The following is a 20,616-nucleotide window of genomic DNA, read 5'->3' on the forward strand; positions in this document are numbered from 1 at the left end:
GGGCTCTTTTTTTTATTGCCTAGAGTCAGACTCATGGGCCTTATTTGTTTAGTGTCAAGCTCATGGGCCGTATGACTCTTGGGTGTTGAGTTGTGACATGTGCAAAAAAAAAAAAAAAAAAAAAATCTTGAGAGAGAGAGAGAGAGAGAGCCATCTAGAGCGGGATAACTACAAACTCTGGAGGGAGACCGGGAAATTTTGAAAAAACAGTCTGAAAGCAGCCCATCAACCACTGAAAGAAAAGGCGTTAGAGTATCTACTTCTATAAAAGCAAAAGTGCTTTGAGTAAATACATCAGTAAATGGACTCGTAAGATTGTTTATGACAGATTCTTGGGTGATCCCCTTTGGGCCTGTACTAAATTAGGGACAATTTTCACACTTTCATCTTCACGAAAAGTGTGGTCTTTTTTTTCTACCGAATTTTGCAGGTGATAGAATATCATATCATTTAGTCACATGAGTACCATGAACCCCATGTTGACTCCAGGATGCCCAAAATCCTTCAAATTAGGGAATCTTTGAAAGCATTTTTTCCCTCTAGAATCAGAAATGGGTAAACAGCGGGTAAAAGGATAAAGGCCATGATTACAGGGACCCTATACTGTAGAAGGTACTTTCAAATGTTTCATGGCAGATCCAGGAGTGGGCCGGTTTGGTCGCTGCCATACCTAATTCATTAGGGACCGGTTGTAAGTTTTGATCTTCTGTTTGGAAACACGCATGATCACATTTTCTACAGACGTGGCAGGTGTTTTTGCCAGTGTCACGGAATAAAAACATATGGATGTCATGTCCCCCTGGGCCCTGGAGATCTCTAAAGGGTTCCAACTTTGATGTGTTCGGTCTAAGTAACAGTCTGCAAGACTGCATGGAAGGTAAACTCGAGATACTCAGGTGAGCTCTGAACCAATGGGTCTTTTGTTCAGAAAGTCATTGAGTGACCAAGGCACCAAAATATGACCAAAATATCTACTACATTGTATACCAAACTCATGTAACTTGTTATAGACTCATAGATAAACATGCTCATAATGAATTGATGTACTCTCCTTCTTGCAAAAAAAAAAAAAGAAAAGAAAGTATTTTGTAATTACAAATATGCATTAAACAATTCAAAGATTTCAATCTTTCTGTACCTATTTGGGCACACTTGGAAGCTAAATTGAAGTTAAAGTTAAATGAAAATCGGTTCTGTTCAATACTGTTTACATTGATTATTGTCCGGAGGCTTAATTATTTCAGGAAATCATGGGTGGTAGAGTAGGCCTAAAACTACTTGTAAATTCATGGAAATTCATGCAACTAGGTGTAGGGATGTTCATTAAGATTGTGAAATGTAAGTGTTCTTTGCCCTTGAATTAATAGATACAGGCATCACAATCAACATTGTGCAGGCTGCATGTATATGTATATCCTAAAAGTAGAAATGTATTCATATTAGTGATTTGAATAATTATATTTATATGTATATTTATGCAGATTTTCATTGATTTACTATTGAATGTAGGTACTCCAGCAAGTATTCCTGGCAGTGAAGATAAGAGACACAAAGGGAACCACTTACGGATGAAATAATCAGAGATAGGGGCATGTACAAGCCAATTGGCAGCCATTTTGCATATAATTATATGCATATATATGCAAATTATGTATGTAGGAATGCTTTTTGAGTTACAACTGACATCATGATTGTGTTTATTGATATGAAAAACATAAATATAGGCACCAAAATTTACTTTCTACAGGTTTTATGTATGGAGATATTAAAAGGCCATTATGGCGGCCATTTTGAATGCATTTATATGCAAATCTATGCAAATTATGTACAAAGAAATACTTTAAAGTTATTACTGATGTCATAATTGTACTCCTTGACCTAAAAAACATAGGTTTAGACACAAGAACTGACTTTCTATGGGTTCTGTGTCCCAAGATATATTAAGCATAAATAGGTTTTATGGCGGCCATTTTGAATTTATGCAAATTAGGCATTGATCCACCTCTCGAATTTTAGGAAACTTTTAATATGTTGTTTTGATACCTCTTCCGGGTTAAATGCAAGTGGAATGGTTTCTGTTGCAATTAGTTTTGGGTCATCCCATATTTTGACTGGACTAATTGTAAATGATAATAGAACAAAACAACTCCCCTTTTTAATCTCGCTGTACTGTATACCTTGTCCTCTTAACATAAATCCCTAAAACTGAATATTATAAGAAATATTTTCAGTGCCAGGTGTTTGAAGTACGGAACAATATTTACCCGATTACAAATAAGAGTATATTTCAAGTTTTCGGAAAATCATTTCCTGTTTTGTTTGTGGTTTTCTGTTCTGTATTTTGCGAAGGTTTCATTTCGATTGAAGAATGCAGGTTAGTTTGTACATGTTCAGTGGAATGCAAATGTTTTGAGTGAGGTTTTTTCTATAAATGATCTTCTGTGAGTAGTACTGATTTATTCCTATCCATTTGAAGAATAAAAAGGAAAGTGTTAAGATATATCTTATTAACCAAAAAGGGATCCGTGTGAATTAATGAATAATATGGTTGTGTGCAAGAAACTTTACCTTAGCCATGCCACCATATTATGTGACATGTAAACTGTGCTAAGAGAATCACTATTCCCACCAAACAAACGATAGCAGTAACCCCTTACACTTGGGTTTCATCACCTTCGCAATTACTCCTTTTTTTAAAATTATCATCATTTATTAAGCCAAGCAATGCAGGTATGTGGGGAAAAGCACAGTTCATTTGTAAAAGCACAGTTCATTTGTAAAAGCATAGTTCCAGTGTTTTGATGATGATGATGATGATGGTGGTGGTGGTGATGATGATGATGATGATCAACAGCATTTGTATTTGTATAGCGCCATATATCTGTTACAGAAACATTCAAAGGCACATTCAAAGTTCAAGGAGCAATACATGTGTTAGGCCTACTGCTTACAAAGGTATTTTTGTTTACTGTTACAATGAGGCATGTCAGCATGTGAACTTGCTTCTGAACCATGACTAGGAGCACCGAACTTGACTTACTGGCCTATACATTATTATTGCACATCTTACATTTTGTGTCGATAGACAAGGCACTGATGTCTTCATTATTAGGTGTTCCCAGCGAATCAGCAACATCGTCCCCAAGGCTAATATACATTATTCCTTCGGTTTGTCTTCTCGTCCAGTAGACAATACTAAAACAAGGAAAAAGTAGAAACGGGTACAATTACAAAAGTGAACATGTTTAACTAATGAATTACGTGTGCAGTATCAGATGTTGGTAGCGCTAATGCCGAATCTCAAGGATGAAAAAAAAAAAAAACATGTTTATTAATTGAAAGAAAAAGAAATACATTATTGGATCACTTTCGTACTCTTTCCTCATAAAGGACCTATTTGTTTCTTTTTGAAACGTCTTCTGTAATATATTAAAAGGGTAGAGAGAGTAGTAATGTATATATATGTATATGTATATATATATATATGTATATGTATATATATATATATATATGTACATATGTACTATATATATAAATTATATGTATATATTACATTATATATATATATATATATATACATACATATATATATATATATATATATATATGAAGAGTTTGTTTGTAAAAACCGATAAGTCCATTTCTGAAAATGTTGAAGTACGGTCTCTGTCATATAGTGCAAAATAATACCTTTTAAATGATATATTGGTCACTACATATAAAGGTACATTTTTGAAGTTATAGTCAAAAGAAGCAAAAATTTTCTTATTATTCTCTTTATTTTTCTTGACCTTTAATCGCAAATATCTCCATTTGGCAAATATGGACTTATCGGTTTTTGCGAACAAACTCTTCATATATATATATACCTCCCAACGCCTTTAAGAAGCCCTTGAAAAAAAGTTGAAACTAGGTCGAAAGCTTGGGAGAATTAAAGGCAAAGTGAACATACTGCAACGTCTGCCAGCAGACATTCCTCCGTCACAACTATAAATATATATAATTATATATATATATATATATATATATATATATATATATGATAAGAGTTATTAATTGAAGCATTGACAACATAAAAGAGAGAAACTTTCAAAACAAAACTATCGTGCTGGCAGTCGTGTGGCAGTAATATTGAAGAACTTTCTGTAAAACTGCTTTTCTGGACAAGTAAATACATATTTCCATACACATCATGTACATTATACGCATGTACACGTATATTAAAACATTTTTTTTTCATGCACGATAAATATGCATTTGCCATCTGCGATTCTTACTCGTTGTGAAGTACGAAAGCAAGGGCAGGCATGGCCAGATCGCCAGTTAGGTTTAACACGCGCGTCTCTTGCCCATCTGGCTCAATTGACATCCGGGTAACCCTGTCATTGTACATCACGTAAAGCGTCCTTGGTGACTGCGTTATAGAGATTGCTCTCACAGAGTCTAAAAGTTAAGTGAAGTGATGAAAAAAAATGTCACTTTGATCATAATTTCAACAAACCATGACAACTGTGCTGTTCCACATTTTTTTAGATTCCAATTAAGATTTTTCTGTATTGAACATAATAATTACAATGAAATACAGTCTTTCTTTGTTTTTTGGTTTTTTTGCTTCTTTTTTCAAATAAGACGTACAGTTATGACATCAAAAAATACCTTTACAATAGCCTGATAAAAGAATAGAAAAATATGTTGATTTAAACCATTCAAGAATAGCTGAAAACTGTGATCTGACAGATTAATGCCAGAATGTAATGATGGAAGTAGAAGGATGCCGGTAATGGGCAATGGCTTGGAGAGATGACTGCCTGAAGAATATATACATAAACTAATCGTATATTGCAGGTAGAAAGCAAAGTGGAAATCAGGCTATCCATGATGGCGTTGCATTGCGTTGGTAACATTTCTTAGATCGGTTGGGTATATTACAGCGATACGGCCTGAGGTTAGGAAGTGCAGGTGAGACTTTGTATGCTTTACAGGTCCAGTTTACATTTGGGAGCAGTGATTTGAAAAATGTTCAAGATATCACATTTGATGCATATGTATAGGTCTGTTGTATCACAAAACATCCTACGATATGAAATTTTCGCAATAAAGTCTAAAATCTCAGTGTTTTTATAAACCAGAACTATAAACGGTTTAGTCTAGACGCATTCTTATTATAACTATTGTTCACATTTTGTGTATTTAACAATACTTAACATCGATTATGCGGATTCAAATTTTTAGATTGATTTTTTCTATCCCTAACTCACATTTTAGAACTGTTTTAAGGCACTAAGGCTGGGTGTTTGTTTCATCTGCAAATGGCAAATTATGCCTTTAAGAGCAAGTGATTGGATGATTTGATATTGAATAGATTCATGGAGTGCAAATAAGGTGATTTTTTTTTTAAATCCTTGAAAAAATTGTATCGTTAAAAATTCGATTGAAAATTTTCAATGTTCCTTTGCGACATGAAAAAATACTAAAAAAAATAAAAAGATATATATTCATTTTATATGGGATCATTCATAATTTCCGTGTGCTGTGCTGGGTTCTGTCGAAAAAGAAAACTGAAAAATAAAAGTTAAGTTGAACTGAGTATTCAATTCCAATTCTAATTCACCTAACTTTTGTCAGGCCACAAGAAATTGCTAAACGATGTCAGTTCAAGAAAAAAAAAAGCAGAGTAATCTGTGCTTGCATGTATCTGAATAGGTACATGTGTGGTTGTGTGTGTGTGTGTGTGTGTGTACTTGTTCGTGCGTGCGTGCGTTGGTATGTTTGTGCGGACGTGGGTGCATGTGTGTGTTTGTATGTGAATGTGTGTTTCTGTGTTGATGTCTGTGCAGGTCAGAGCAGGGAGGTGAGAAGGAGCCTCCCTGATCACAGCATAAACAGTGTGATAGGCCTACAACTGTGCTTACTGTCAGCATCGAAAACTTTTTCCGGAGCCTTGTTCGGAAGACGGGAGCGCCAAACGCCAGAGGAGGTGGACCAATAAAGCTTCCTGACGGCTATGTCAAAGGCTACGCTTCGTGGATTCTCCTCCAGAGTGATAAACACGGACCAGCTGACATCGAGTCTTTCGAGATCAGCCATCAGAATGCGCTTCTTGTTGTAGTCGGTAACGAACATCCTCGGGAGAGCAACTGGGAAAATCAAGCAACTGACACTGACATTGATGTGTGCTACAGTATGACGCAGATAATTGAGACCCAACATTCCTTTGATTTTTTTTAAATCTAATCAGCAAACAGTGTCTTTGTAATCCCAAGTCTTTCTACTAAGAGTGAGCTCTTTTCCTAAATGTATATGAACAGGATGACTTGTTGACAAAAAAAAAAACAAACAAACAAACGTTGCCTTCATACTGCGAGGTGATTTGTGACAAATAAAACGCTGAAAGGGCATTCAACTGCTGTTTTTTTTTTTACAGCCCATTCAATGCGTTCTCTCTCGGCCAATGTCTAGTCAACGAAATGTAGGTTTAAATTCTCACGAATCCCTACCAATCTTTGTAAAAAAAAAAAAAAAAAAAAAAAAAAAAAAAAAAACATACAAAGGTACCTGTTGACTGCGTCCTGGAACGTCCTTCCATGCATCCTAACTCAAAATTTGCGAATCGTATCAAAGATTGTCTATGTAAATTGGTATCATTTCATTTCATTTCATTTCATTTCATTTCATTTCATTTCATTGCAATCATTTAATGGCCAAATCATGAATGCTTGTTTTGTTCGCATGTTTTTTACAAAACAAAATATACAAGCCAATCTCATAAACAGCATTTAAATGACACAAGACAGAAGAGTGCTATCTTTCTGCCAACATTAAAAAAGAATGTCTTATAACATATCTTATATCAACATCCATATTCAAATATTCAACCTACTAATATATCTTTATATGATTTATAAAAACTGTGAATACAACAAAACTAATATGGATGTTTGTTTCCCTGTCGTTGTGGTACAATATACAAAATCATACACATTATTACTTGATGATCACCGGATGAAATAGAATATATGAACAAATATTCTTTATCTGATCAAATTGAATCTCCACCAACTTCTCAACATAATCATTAACCATTACATATATATACTAGGTGTTAAAAAAAATATCCCACTTTTCATCCTCAATAGTTCAAAAACTATATGTTAGATAACACTGACATTGATATGAGCAATAGCTGAATCGTGTACAATTTTGTTGGAGGTAATTTAAGAATGATAGCATAAATCAGTTTCATTAAACTAAAGATTTATTTCTAAGTTACCTTTCAGATTTTGCTGTTTCCAACCCTCTGTACAAAATTTTAATTTTGCACAGGATTCCATTGGTGTGTATTAGAGTGTGTGATAATCAACCTGACAATGGTCCTGAACAATGGCCAGGATTGGAATGCTCTATCAAATATTAATGAGAAATACCGCTATCACAGCTAGTCTTCATTTATCCTGAAATGTTGTGTATGCAAGAACAAAAAACATGTGCTTACTTGTGCTTACTCTTTTCATGTGCATGGACTGAACCCGTAACCATAAATTCAGACTAGCAGTGCCCAGGGCAATCCATTATGAATTATTGATAAAGCATTCATGTGCCTTGGAGCAAGAGTCCAGAAGCCTATCAGCAGAGCTCTGAATAGATGGTATTCATGGTATCCATGTCTATTGTACAGGGTCATTGTAGAGCAAACACTCACATACACATCATTGGTTCCTGTGTAAAGGTTCAAATTTGACCAAAATCTGGAACTTAACTCTAAAATTGATCATGGATTTAACGAAACTGATTCACGCTCTCATATTCAAATCTTCTTCAACTAAATTGTACACTATTCAGCTATAACTCATGTCAATGACAGTGTTATCTAACGTATGGTTTTCGAGTCATTAAAAGGGACTGCACAGTACTGGTTGAGGTAGATATTCATGTTTGGAACATTCCTAAGTGAGATAATGAAAAGCCTCTTATGATATATGAAAGAGCATGTAATTCTAAGAAGGATTCAACGTTTATTTGATGACAATTGGTTTTCAAATGGCTGAGATATCCCAAAAAGTGCTGATAATAAAAGGCGACATGCCCCACCTTTATTAGGATATCTTTGTTTCACCTTGTTTTTTGATATCTCAGCCATTTCAAAACCAATTTTCATCGAATAAACTTTTGATACCCCTTAGAACTGCATGCTCTTTGACATCTCATAGAGTAGTTTCTGAATATCTCGCAAAACGTTAAAAGCTAAATCCTCACCTCGACCAGAACTGTACACACCTTTTTTTTTTTGTAACACCTAGTATGTATTATATATATGTTTATATATAAAATAATATGATAAAATATCTATACATATATATGTATATATATATATATATATATATATATATATATATATATATATATATATATATATATAATAGTTCCTGGCTTTCCTCCTACTGATCGTTACAGTGATTACTATAGAGTCTGCCTAACGAGGAAAAAAACACAATAGTAAATATAATGAATAACGTCATTTCTCATTCCATTTTTACAACCCATGAAGATCTAGTCTTTTGATCACTTACAAGGGAGATATCTAACAGTGTCGTGAAAGAATTCTAATTGAACACTTTTCAAATCCCAACCAACCCATTTGGCAGTTTGACCCGCTAAAGTCCGGTAGACACACGCATGAGTACATGTTGACTGCGTCGTGACACGTTCCTCCGTCCTCACATGGATTACTTTCACACTCATCGACATCTGTCAATTAAAGGAATAACAAAATCAAATGAATTCATATTAGAAATACAGATGAAATAGCAAACAGGATACAAGGAAAGCAAAAACAGGCAAAATAATTATATTAAAACGTATACGCTGCTGGCCATAAAAATTCACTGAATATTTTAGATATGATATTTTCTTTAGTATTTGACAGTCCACGTGTAGATTGTGTTGTGTCTGTAGAAGAGGGTTGTGTGTGTGAACGGGGACTGTTGTGTGTTGCAACCCAGCATTAAGAAAAAAACAACACACACCTGGACTGTTTATATATCAATAATGTTTTCGCACCATGATATTCTCTTTAAAGGAGTCTGTTTGGGGTGGGGGTTGTATCAATTGGAGCAAATATTTAAATCCTAAAGTCTGTAAACATCGCCTTGCCATTTCGTGCTTTAGATTGCGTGCAGTGACGCTCATGTATTTCTCCCTATATCTATAACACATGTTTCTTGTGTGTTGCAAGTCAAACAAAATCCAAAACCAAGATCTGATCGGGCGAGGGGGACGTCTGGATTATTACATGTTTTACCACCTCATTCAACTAATGGAATATCACAGGTTTTCTGCGCCCCTATAGTTCATATGTATTGCGTTTGGAAACTTCACTCAGCCATTCTGTGCGTCGGGCTTTGTACTTCCATCTTGAAAGTATGTCATGGATTCCACCTGACAACTTGTTTGTATCATCCTTAATAACATAATTATGTCTTGGTTAGAATCATTACAGCCCCTTGCCTCTGCCTCGATCGTGCATATCTTTTAGTCACCAGTGAAGGATCACGCGTTAATATAACCAAATCACAAAGGGTCGTTGTGGTATTTCTTCTAGATCACTTACTAAGAAAACTAAGATAATCCAGTGTGAAGGGTGACCTGATACTTGGGGAAATGATCAGTGCACTGGCTTGACTCTATGATGTAGTCTTCGGCAGGAGCTCATTTATTTGAGTGACATTTTGGAGAGAACGAAACGTCAGTAATACTTACTTAAATTTATCAAGTCTGCAACTCATCCCAAATGTCTGCGACATGCTAAAGGGTACAAGTCATAATACTTCTACCAGTTCTCGAAATGATCATGAGGACTCTGTCAATACTTAGTGCTCTTTTCCCTAGTTTGACACTTTTTATCTTCTTTACCTTTTCACCACGTCACCGAGAGAGTGAAGCCTCTTACCTAAATGCTGAAGATACTCAATATCAATTGAACATCTGAAAAAAAAAAACACCTTTTGCCCAAATTTTACGACAATGCCAACTTTACATTAGAACAGGATCTGAATCCTGGCTGTATGAAAGCATCATAGATGACTGACATGTTCCCTTTACCGACCAGCGCTGGTACAACATCATCCGCAAGGATCGCCCGAACGATCCATATGGCGGAGTTTGTGTCATTGGGTCAGAGTCTAAAGGTTAACGGTTAAGAGAATAGGAAGGAAGCAAGTTATGTTTCTGAAATTTTCAATACACGCATGTATGGTGTAAAGATTTGGTGAAAGGTCAAGACTCAACTATTTAAGGTTGGAATCATATCATCACTACTGTTGTTGCATAATAATGTTCAGACTTGCTTAGTGTATTCATTTCTGTATATATTTTGACAATCAAAGAACTGGTACGAAGATTGAATAATTTGGAGTATCTATATGCAGAAGTTTATGTAGAAAAATGTTAGTATTTGTCCTTCAACTGAAGTGCAATATATGTGCTTACATCTGTATGTCCATTTTGTTTGAATTGTCTTGTTTTTATATTTATCCAGACGCACACAGCTTCTTTCCCTTTCTTTCCTCCCTTTCCCCCTCTACTCACTCCTCTTCTTCTTCTCCTTTATCCTTACATTCCTCCTGCTCTCTCTTTGTGCCTTCCTTTTCTTCTCCCCTAGCATTTGTTTTTTTTTTGTTCTCCTGTCTCCCCCTCACTCTGTTCCTGTCTCAGCCTCACACTACATGTAGCATCTTCTATCTCTCAACATTCCTCATTCCACGCCTCCTCCCTTATCCTTCTATACCCTTTTTATTAGCTTAAAGGGTTGTGATACGTCACTAATGGAGGATATAAGATACATGTATGTAAAACGGGTTTTTTTTTTTCACTCAACTCTGTTTTTGTTCCAATATACATGTAATTTACATACTGAATGTACTTCCACTACTGATGTACCGATGATTTGTTTTGTTGTTGTCGTTATGGTTGTATTTTGTTCGTGTGTTGTATACAAATGTATGTAAGTTATTTTGTCTCACTGTTTTTTTATCGATGTAAATCAGACACAATTCAGCCGTTCGGCTGCGAAGTTTGATCAATAAACCATTCCATACCATACCATAGATCTCTCTGAAAGGTTCCACACACAAAAAAAAAAGTCATATCTTTTCAGAAGAAACAGGAACCCATCCCAATGAAACCTGAAGAGGACCGACAGAAGTCTAAGCACAGTCACGTAGAGCTTACTGGAAACACTATAGAATCTCACTTCACATGCACTGACACATCGGATGAGTAGGCTTACACCGGCATGAAAATATTCTGGAGCTTTTGTTATAAAGAACAAACAAACAGAAGGGACAGCAATGGAATTCCACCGTTAAAGGAAGACCGAAAATCAGTGACATTTTCAAGGGAGAAAGCAGAGGTATCTGAGCCACCGCTAATTAAGAAGGCGTTCACTCAGGCGACCAATCCACACTCCGAACTCCTTCCTGCAGAATCTCCTCATACATACATGCCTAAAATCGACATCACCGCAGCAGACATCATAGTCCATGGGCCAAGACCCGAAAAATGGGTTATTGGTACCACCTGAGGTGGCAAAACCTTTTTGGTGTCATTTTGTTTGTCGGGCATAGATATGGTTATCAAGCTCTGATAGCATTTCCAAATGAGTAGCTTAGTCATAATAAATGAATTTTAACCAATTTGGTCTCGTTTTTATAGCCCTATACTTCTGAATCGAAACTAACCGCTATACAAAGAAGAGCACTGCCTGCTGTATGTTACAGGTGTTCTTTTGTAAACGCGGTGCGCTTAGTCTTTATTCAAGGCAGCGAAGGGAATAACCAAAGGGTTATGATGTCCACAGCATGTCACGCGGTGCGCTTAGTCTTTATCTAGATCGATGTATTGGATGTACCGTTATCATATCTAAAGTTCCTAATAAAAGTGATCATCTATACAGTTTTTACACTACCCTCTCAACAAATACATAATCTTTAAACAAAAATCACTCTGTTCATTTACAATATTATTTATTATAATGTATTGTAGTGTACCGGTACATTGTTTTTGCATTATCTTTCATTGTTGGGTGGAAATAAAGCGACATTGGCGTGGTATTAGCGTTTTCACCTTGGCGTTTTCACCGGGAAAATGATGATAATTGAAAAATATGGTAAAATCCACGAGGAATTGCATTTTTGTCGTTGTTGTTTTTAGATACAGGGATATACACTATATCATAAGCTTTGGATATTCCCTTTGCCGTCTTGAATAAAGACTAAGCGCTGTGGACATCATAACCTGTGGATATTCCCTTCGCTGCCTTGAATAAAGACTATAGCGCACCGCGTTTACAACAGAACACCTGTGAACATACAGAAGGCAGTGCCCTTCAAGAGTATTGGAAAGCACAAATTTATTTTATGTGAAAGTAGGATCAGGTATCCCTGAAGGTTTTATTAGAGATCGTGCCTCTCCCTTTTGTATGTAAATGACCTGACTGACAATATAATATTTACGTTGGACTGTTTTCTGATGATGCCATCATAAACTAATTTTTTTTTCTCCCACGGGAAAATGCTAGACGTTTCCAGCAAGACCTTGATGAACTCAGCGTATGGTTATGCAAGAGGATGATGGAGCTGAATGCACGACAGTGTCTGCATTCCAGTCACAAGAAAATTAGAAGAGATCTTATCATGAATACACCCTGATTGACGCGGTCCTCGACTCTGTTTCATTTACAAAGTATCTGGATGTTACCACCACCCTAGACCTGAAGTTAAACCGTCCATTTATTTTATTTTTTTTTTAGTCTACCAAAAAGCAAAGGACACCTTGAATAACCTTTCTTTCTTTTTCCGTCGAAATCTACACATTCACTCCACCCAGCTCAAACCAACAACGTACAAAACCTTTCAAGTGCGCCCTCTTCTGTCGTATGCGTAGTCTAATTATCAAACATAAAGCGGGTACTGCGTATTACTAGTATTTTGTCAAAATGAATGAACCCTTGCCATCTTATTGCAACCAAGTGAGAAATTGCCCTTCAAATAACAATCGATTATTCAGTGTTTCGTTAGCAACCATAAAACAAAAATGTATCATGGGCATATACGCTAAGGTTGTATAACCCACAGTCCGACATTCAAGCACACACAAACACACACACACGCACACACACACACACACACACACACACACACACGAGTCAACATTATGTTTTACTGTGACATGCACTATACGCCACACGCAAATACACGTACGTTTGTACGACCAGGGTCAAGCAATGATGGTAAAATTAATCATAATATGATTAATTTGCGAAGGAAAAATATTATTTTCCTTCGCAATCAGCTACACTGCTGCTCCCTTTTATTACCTTGGAACGATGCATCAGAGCTGATGAGTTCATCAACTTTAGTTGGTGTCATTAATACCGTCCATCTCATATGCGTACTTCTCTATTATCCGGATGTGCTCACGCAGCGAAGACGATAAAGAAGTGATTTCAAACCCAAATAAAACTCCTACAAAACTCACAAAATTTACCTATGATATTGCCAATTACAAACACACGTTATGAATATCACTTTAAACTGTTTCAAATCATGTGCGAGTGTTTTCTAGCATTATATCAGTGTTGTTGTGTCTTTTACCTACCTACCTACCTACGTATATACCTCTGGGTCGACAGCTATACATGCACATGTATATTACGTGTTACAAACAACAACAAAAAAATTCCCACTTTTGATCCTTAAGAGTTCAAAAACTAATATCAGATAACACTGACATTGATATGAGCAATAGCTAAGTAGTGTACGATTTTGTCGGAGGTAATTTGAAAATGATAGCATAGATTAGTTTCATTCAATTCAAGATTTGTTTATAAGTTAGGTTTCAGATTTTGCTCTGTTTCGACCCTCTGTACAAAATTTTAATTTTGTACAGGGGTCAGTTGGTGTGCATGGGAGTGTGTGGTTAACACCCAGACAATTGTCCTGAGCAATGGCCAGGGTTTGAATGCTCTAAGGTGGGTCTCACCTTCCCTCAGGATTGCTCTGTTTTAAGTATCTTAGCCATTTTTAAAAATCAATTTTCACTGACAAAAAGTTCCTCTTGGAATTAGGCCTATATGCTCTTTCATATTATTCATAAGAGGTTTCTCATTATCTCACCTAAAAATGTTGGAAACCTGATGTAAAGTCTTAATTAAAACTGTGCGATTCCAAAAAAAAAACAACAACAACAACAACAACTACAAGCATACCCAGAAAACTTAGTATAACCCATCTCTGTGAGAACACCTCCTTTCAAGCAACATCATGAGACAAAGCAACAAAAGCAACATCCTCTAAACATTCAACTTGGCTTTCGGTCAAGACGTTCTGTGAGTTTCACTTTCGGGCATTGTCAGATCTCATGAAGAAAATGGAGGAACAGAACGCCCCAAACTAACGTCATTGTGATTGAATTCGGAGAAGCCTTAAACAAAGTCGGACACAAGAGATTGCTTTGAGAACTACGGCCTAAAAAGGTCGTAACATCAGGTGGATCTATATTTTCCTGAACGACAGAAGACAAGAGTATTGGAAAGCACAAATTGATTTTATGTGAAAGTAGGATCAGGTACCCCTGAAGGTTCTATTAAAGATCGTGCCTCTCCCTTTTGTATGCAAATGACCTGCCTGACAGTATTTACGTTAGACTGTTTTCTGATGATGCCATCATAAACTAACATTTTTTTCCCCCTCGGGAAAATGCTAGACGTTTCCAGCAAGACCTTGATGAACTCAGCGTATGGTTATGCAAGAGGATGATGGAGCTGAATGCACGACAGTGTCTCTGCATTCCAGTCACAAGAAAATTAGAAGAGATCTTATCATGAATACACCATGATTGACGCGGTCCTCGACTCTGTTTCATTTACAAAGTATCTGGATGTTACCACCACCCTAGACCTGAAGTTAAACCGTCCATTTATTATTATTTTTTATTTTTTTTAGTCTACCAAAAAGCAAAGAACACCTTAAATAACCTTCCTTTTTTTTCGTCGAAATCTACACATTCACTCCATACCATCCAGCTCAAACCAACAACGCACAAAACCTTTCAAGTGCCCCCTCTTCCCCTGGTGTATGCGTAGTCTATACATCTAATTATTATAACATAAAGCGGGTACTGCGTATTACACTGTACTAGTATTTTGTCAAAATGAATGAACCCTTGCCATCTTATTGCAACTAAGTGAGAAATTGCCCTTCAAATAACAATCGATTATTCAGTGTTTCATTAGCAGCCATAAAACAAATATGTATCATGGGCATATATACGCTAAGGTTGTATAACCCACAGTCCGACAGTCAAGCACACACACACACACACACACACACACACACACACACACACAGGAGTCAACATTATGTTTAAAATAGTAATAATAATAGCTGGTTTTTATATAGCGCATTTCACACACTTCAGGGTTTCAATGCGCTTTACAGACTATTATTACCCCGGTCACTGGATACATTATTTCCAACCAGCACTAATAGTGCTCATTTTCCACTCCCTGGGGAGCATTCCAGCCAGTCGCAGCCATTTTAAAAGCGCGCACATGCTGATCAACCAACATAAACTTTCTCATCCTACCGGGTACCCATTTATACTCCTGGGTGGAGAGCAGCAATGTGGATAAAGTGCCTTGCTGAAGGGCAAACGTGTCGGGCTTGGCATGGGCTCGAACCCACGAACCATACCACGCTCATGTTGTTCACAGACGAGCGCTCTTATCCACTCAGCCACGACACCTCCACAAACCTCCGTGTTTTACTGTGACATGCACAAATACGCCACACGCAAAATACACGTATACGTTTGTATGACCAGGGTCAAGCAATGATGGTAAAATTAATCATTATATTTTCCTTCGCAATCAGCTACACTGCTGCTCCCTTTCATTACCTTGAAACGATGCATCAGAGCTGATGAGTTCATCAACTTTAGTTGGTGTCATTAATACCGTCCAACCTCAATTATCGGACCATCTCATATGGGCACTTCTCTATTGTCCAGATGAGCTCACGTAGCGAAGACGATAAAAAAGTGATTTCAAACCCAAGTAAAACTCCTACAAAACTCACAAAATTTACCTATGATATTGCCAATTACAAACACAAAAACATCACGTTAAAATGTTTCAGTTCATGTATGAGTGTTTTCTAGCATTATATCAGTGTTGCTGTGTCTTTTACCTACCTACCTACAACGTACCTCTGGGTCGACAGCTACATTGATACGAGCAAAAGATGAGCAATAGCTGAGTAGTGTACGATTTTGTCAGAGGTAATTTGAAAATGATAGCATAGATTAGTTTCAATAAATTCAAGATTTTAATATTCATAAGTTAGGTTTCGGATTTCGCTCTGTTTTCAACCCTTTGTACAAAATGTTAGTTTTGCACAGGGGTCAGTTGGTGTGCATGGGAGTTGTGGTTAACACCCAGACAATTGTCCTGAGCAATGGCCAGGGTTTGAATGCTCTATTACATATTCTTGAGAAATTTCACTATCACAGCTAGTCTTTATTCATCCTAGTGTATGCGAGCACATGAAAACATGTGCTTATTTTTGTCGTGTGAGTGTATTTTACCCTTTACCATGAATTCAGACTAGCAGTGCCCAGGACACTCCATCATGAATTATTAATAAAACATCCATGTGCCTTAAAGCAAGAGTCAAGAAGCCTTACAGAGTCAGCAGAGCTCTGAAAAGGTAGCCTAGTATTTGTGGTATTCATGTCTACTGTTCAGGGTCATTGTAAGCACACACTCACATACATATCATTGGTTCTTGTGTAAAGTTCAATTTTGTACAGAGGTCTGTTTGACAAAAATCTGGAACTTTTTTTTTTTTTTTGCTCTCATGTTCATATCACCTCCAACTAAACTGTACACTATTCAGCATTTACTCATATCAATGACAGTGTTATCTGATGCGTAGTTTTCGAACAATAAAGATCAGTGAGCAGTGTCCGGGCACTAGCATTGGTATTCTATATTTTTTCCCAACCGGTGTATCTCAAAATAATTACATGTATATTGTTATAGAATAGTATATAATTTACTCATTATTTGTCTAGCGATCCACGTCCGACAAGCTATGCTTTTTAGTGGATCACTATTTTCCATAATCGAATTCATTTTCCGCTCTCCCACGAAGTATTTATACAGTGTTTTCCTAAATATTCTACATGTTATATGTTGTTCTATAACTTGTTTCGTATATATATTACATGAATCTTTTGCAAACGTTTGAACAATATTTCATCACATGTATACTTTGTACTATGTTTTTCTTTTTGGATTTTCGTTGATTGGAAATAAACTATGATTGAATTGAATTGAATTGAATTGAATTGAATTGAATTGAAAAGAGGGAAATGTTTTGTAACACCTAGTACATGTACAAATTTATGAACTCAAAGGTATCCACATGATAAAAGCATAGCCTTCTGAATGGGTACCTTCACTTTTTTCGCAGAGTGATATATAGAGTGTGTGTTTCTTTTTTTTTTTTTGTACTGATCACGTAGATATAAACGTGTTGTTATCCCTGGCTGGCTATGTATATTCTCAACGACTCGCATGTCAGATTTATCATATTTTTTGTATATTCTGTTGAAAAAAAAATGAAGTTAAAATTTGAATTTGAAAAACTGATTTGAAAAAACTTCGTCCGTAGAGTTGTGATTAACACATCGCCGTAAACAAGTAATGGATTGATCAGTGTTTTAGTTGTAACAATGACCAAACATAATATCATGGACAAACACACTCTTGCCATAGTATGTACGTCCATGATGTTGTCATGGCTACTTCTAACCAGGGAGGTGACCTCCCTGTTCTAACACACTGATTCAGTGCTTACAATGATTCTACTTATCTGAGTTTTACCGTGTCCAAGTAGCACTTTGTATACAATTTGGACAAAGAACATGAATCTCTGTCTTACTGGTTGCAATAAAATTCTTGTAAAAGAGGAGTATGATCACATTTATGAAAATTACACACAAGTCCTTGACGGGCATTTTGTAACTTCATATTTTGTGCATAAGGTAAGCCAAAAAATAAACCATTTTGATTTTCAGTATTTGTTGTTGATTAATACATGAGCAATATATACTAGTCGCATACTTTTTTTATCTCAGTATTTAAGTACATTAACAGGATGCGTTTCGTTGACATGCGTTCATATTTGTTGTGTTGTTTTCACGTAGGAGCCAGAACTGTACTTCTTCTTCTTCTTTTTTTTTTGGGGGGGGGATTGGGAAGAGGTTGAGCTATCTTATCAAATTAAAACGATGAGTTTAAAAAGTCAACAAATTCTCTAAGTGCTGTGATGATAGTGAATGGTGCAGTCAGAGTGCTTATGCTCCGTAGACAGTAGAGCAAGATGGTGCTCACTGATGCTTGACCGACGCCAGACAAAAAATAACAATATCTTTTAACCTTTCTGTATCCGACCTATAAATGTACTTAATAGACACATCGTAATGCGAAAATCCATAATATAATTACCCTCCGAAGGGACATGGTAATGTAATGAATCATTTAAACCTTTCTCATTTCATCAGCCGAAGTGGCTAAATTAATTGCATTTGCTGCTATCCACCTCCGTAATGAAAAAAAATAATGATTCAAAATTGGCAACTGGTAACCATGGCAATTAAATGAATCTAATTATAAGGGCACCAGCTGGCACTTGAATTTGCCCACTGTATCAAAATACCAAGAATACTATAAAATTCGTAAAATGTCAAGAGCATGCTATCTGACGCATGCTTGTTGTTAGTCTATCAGATGTGGTAACAAATAGATCCCTCCCTTTCCTTTTAATCTGCCATTCCTCACTCCCCCCCCCCCCCCCCCCCAGTTTGATGAAGCTGCAAGGTTACAGCAAAATTCAAGAAGGCTGTATGGGTAAAAACTATTCAAACAGAAAAATAACGACCAGGTTATCAATACTGTGTTTGAATCATGGTAGTCAATTCACACTTTTTATAGATGAAGCATATAATCACAGTGTGTAGCGAGAGCCTGCGTATTTCCCTGAAACATAACTTAAAATAATATATCCTGGGGACTGTTTCATGAAACACACTGCCAATCGCAGCACATTACTATAGTAAGATTCGAACACAAATGAAGACAGCAGAAGTTGGAGCCTGAATACGTTTTCACGCATTGTTCCTGGATATTCCCTATATACTGAAATTAACACAGTGTGCGACACTGTGTTCATAATGTGTTCATATAGTCGACTATGTGAAAACGCACGAATTTAACAATGTGAAGATGAAGTCACACTGTCGTGTGGTGTTTACAGAGTGTTCACGTAGTAATGCTTTATTTCACACTGTGAATTGACGATTCACATTGTGTTCACACTGTTAAAATGCTCAAATCTAACAATGCAGAGAGATTTCACACTGTGTTCAAACTGTGTTCACACTGTGGTTCTCACACTGTGGGACACTGTGTTCTTTCTAGCAGGGTTTACTGAGTTGGTTTTGTGAATGCCCCTAATAAGGTCACCATACCTTGCGCAAGATTATCACTTCATATGAAATTGAATTTATTGGTAAATAAGCGAATCCATTTTTTTTTTCCAACAGGCTAATGCCATATAGACCGATATTCGTAAAACTTCTTTGCGAAAGCTGATGATAAATAAGTCAGTCAGAATGAAATTTTATATTCATCAGCGTGCTTGAAAATTGTCTTTATGTTACCTTGAATTTTTGCTTTTAAATGACTGTTACGTATTGAGATGGGAAAATCTCAAAGTTTGGTGTGTTATCTATAGTACATGGGAGTATGTCACCTAGAAGGTTCGTCAAACTGAATGGGGAGGGGCAGGTGCAGAAGGGATATTATATATATATATATTTTTTTTTTTTTGCGTTGCATTGCTACGAGCCGTTGCCTTGATAAGCACGAATGAATAAATCAAATCAAATTAAATAAAATATCTATCTATTTATGAGCGATCTTACCTTTTTCACAGTTTTTTCCATCATAACCTGCTGTACATGAGCAGTTGTACGTGTTGACTGCTTCCTGACACGTTCCTCCATTCTGACAAGGGTTACATTCACACTCATCAACATCTGTAGAATAAAAGACAACACACAGAAAAAAGAAATAACATTATATAGATAAACAAAAAGGTGGCAGAAATTCAGGGAACGGAATGCGAAAGAACGCCAAAACGTATAATTTTTCCTTCTCAAACTTTCGAATTCAAATTTGTAAGTGTAATCACATTGGAGGCGAAGTGTTGAAACCCATAGAATAATTGATGCAGTTTTAACATGCATACTGTGTTTACAGCTTAGTCATAACTGTATAATAATCAATGTCAATGTATGACGTAAAGGCAATGAATTTGAAAAGGCACAAAGGAATGTTTCCACAAGACATAGAAAAAATGATTGGTGTATGTTATAAAAGCGAAAAATCTACTGTAACTTTCAAGATATGTGAAGTAAATTTTGTCTACAAGTTATGAAGAGGGTGTACGTCCGATGTTTTTTGTTATTTTAACGCAAAATGCAGAAATATCC

The sequence above is a fragment of the Diadema setosum genome, chromosome 12, assembly GCF_964275005.1.
Source record: "Diadema setosum chromosome 12, eeDiaSeto1, whole genome shotgun sequence".
Lineage (NCBI taxonomy): Eukaryota > Metazoa > Echinodermata > Echinoidea > Diadematoida > Diadematidae > Diadema > Diadema setosum.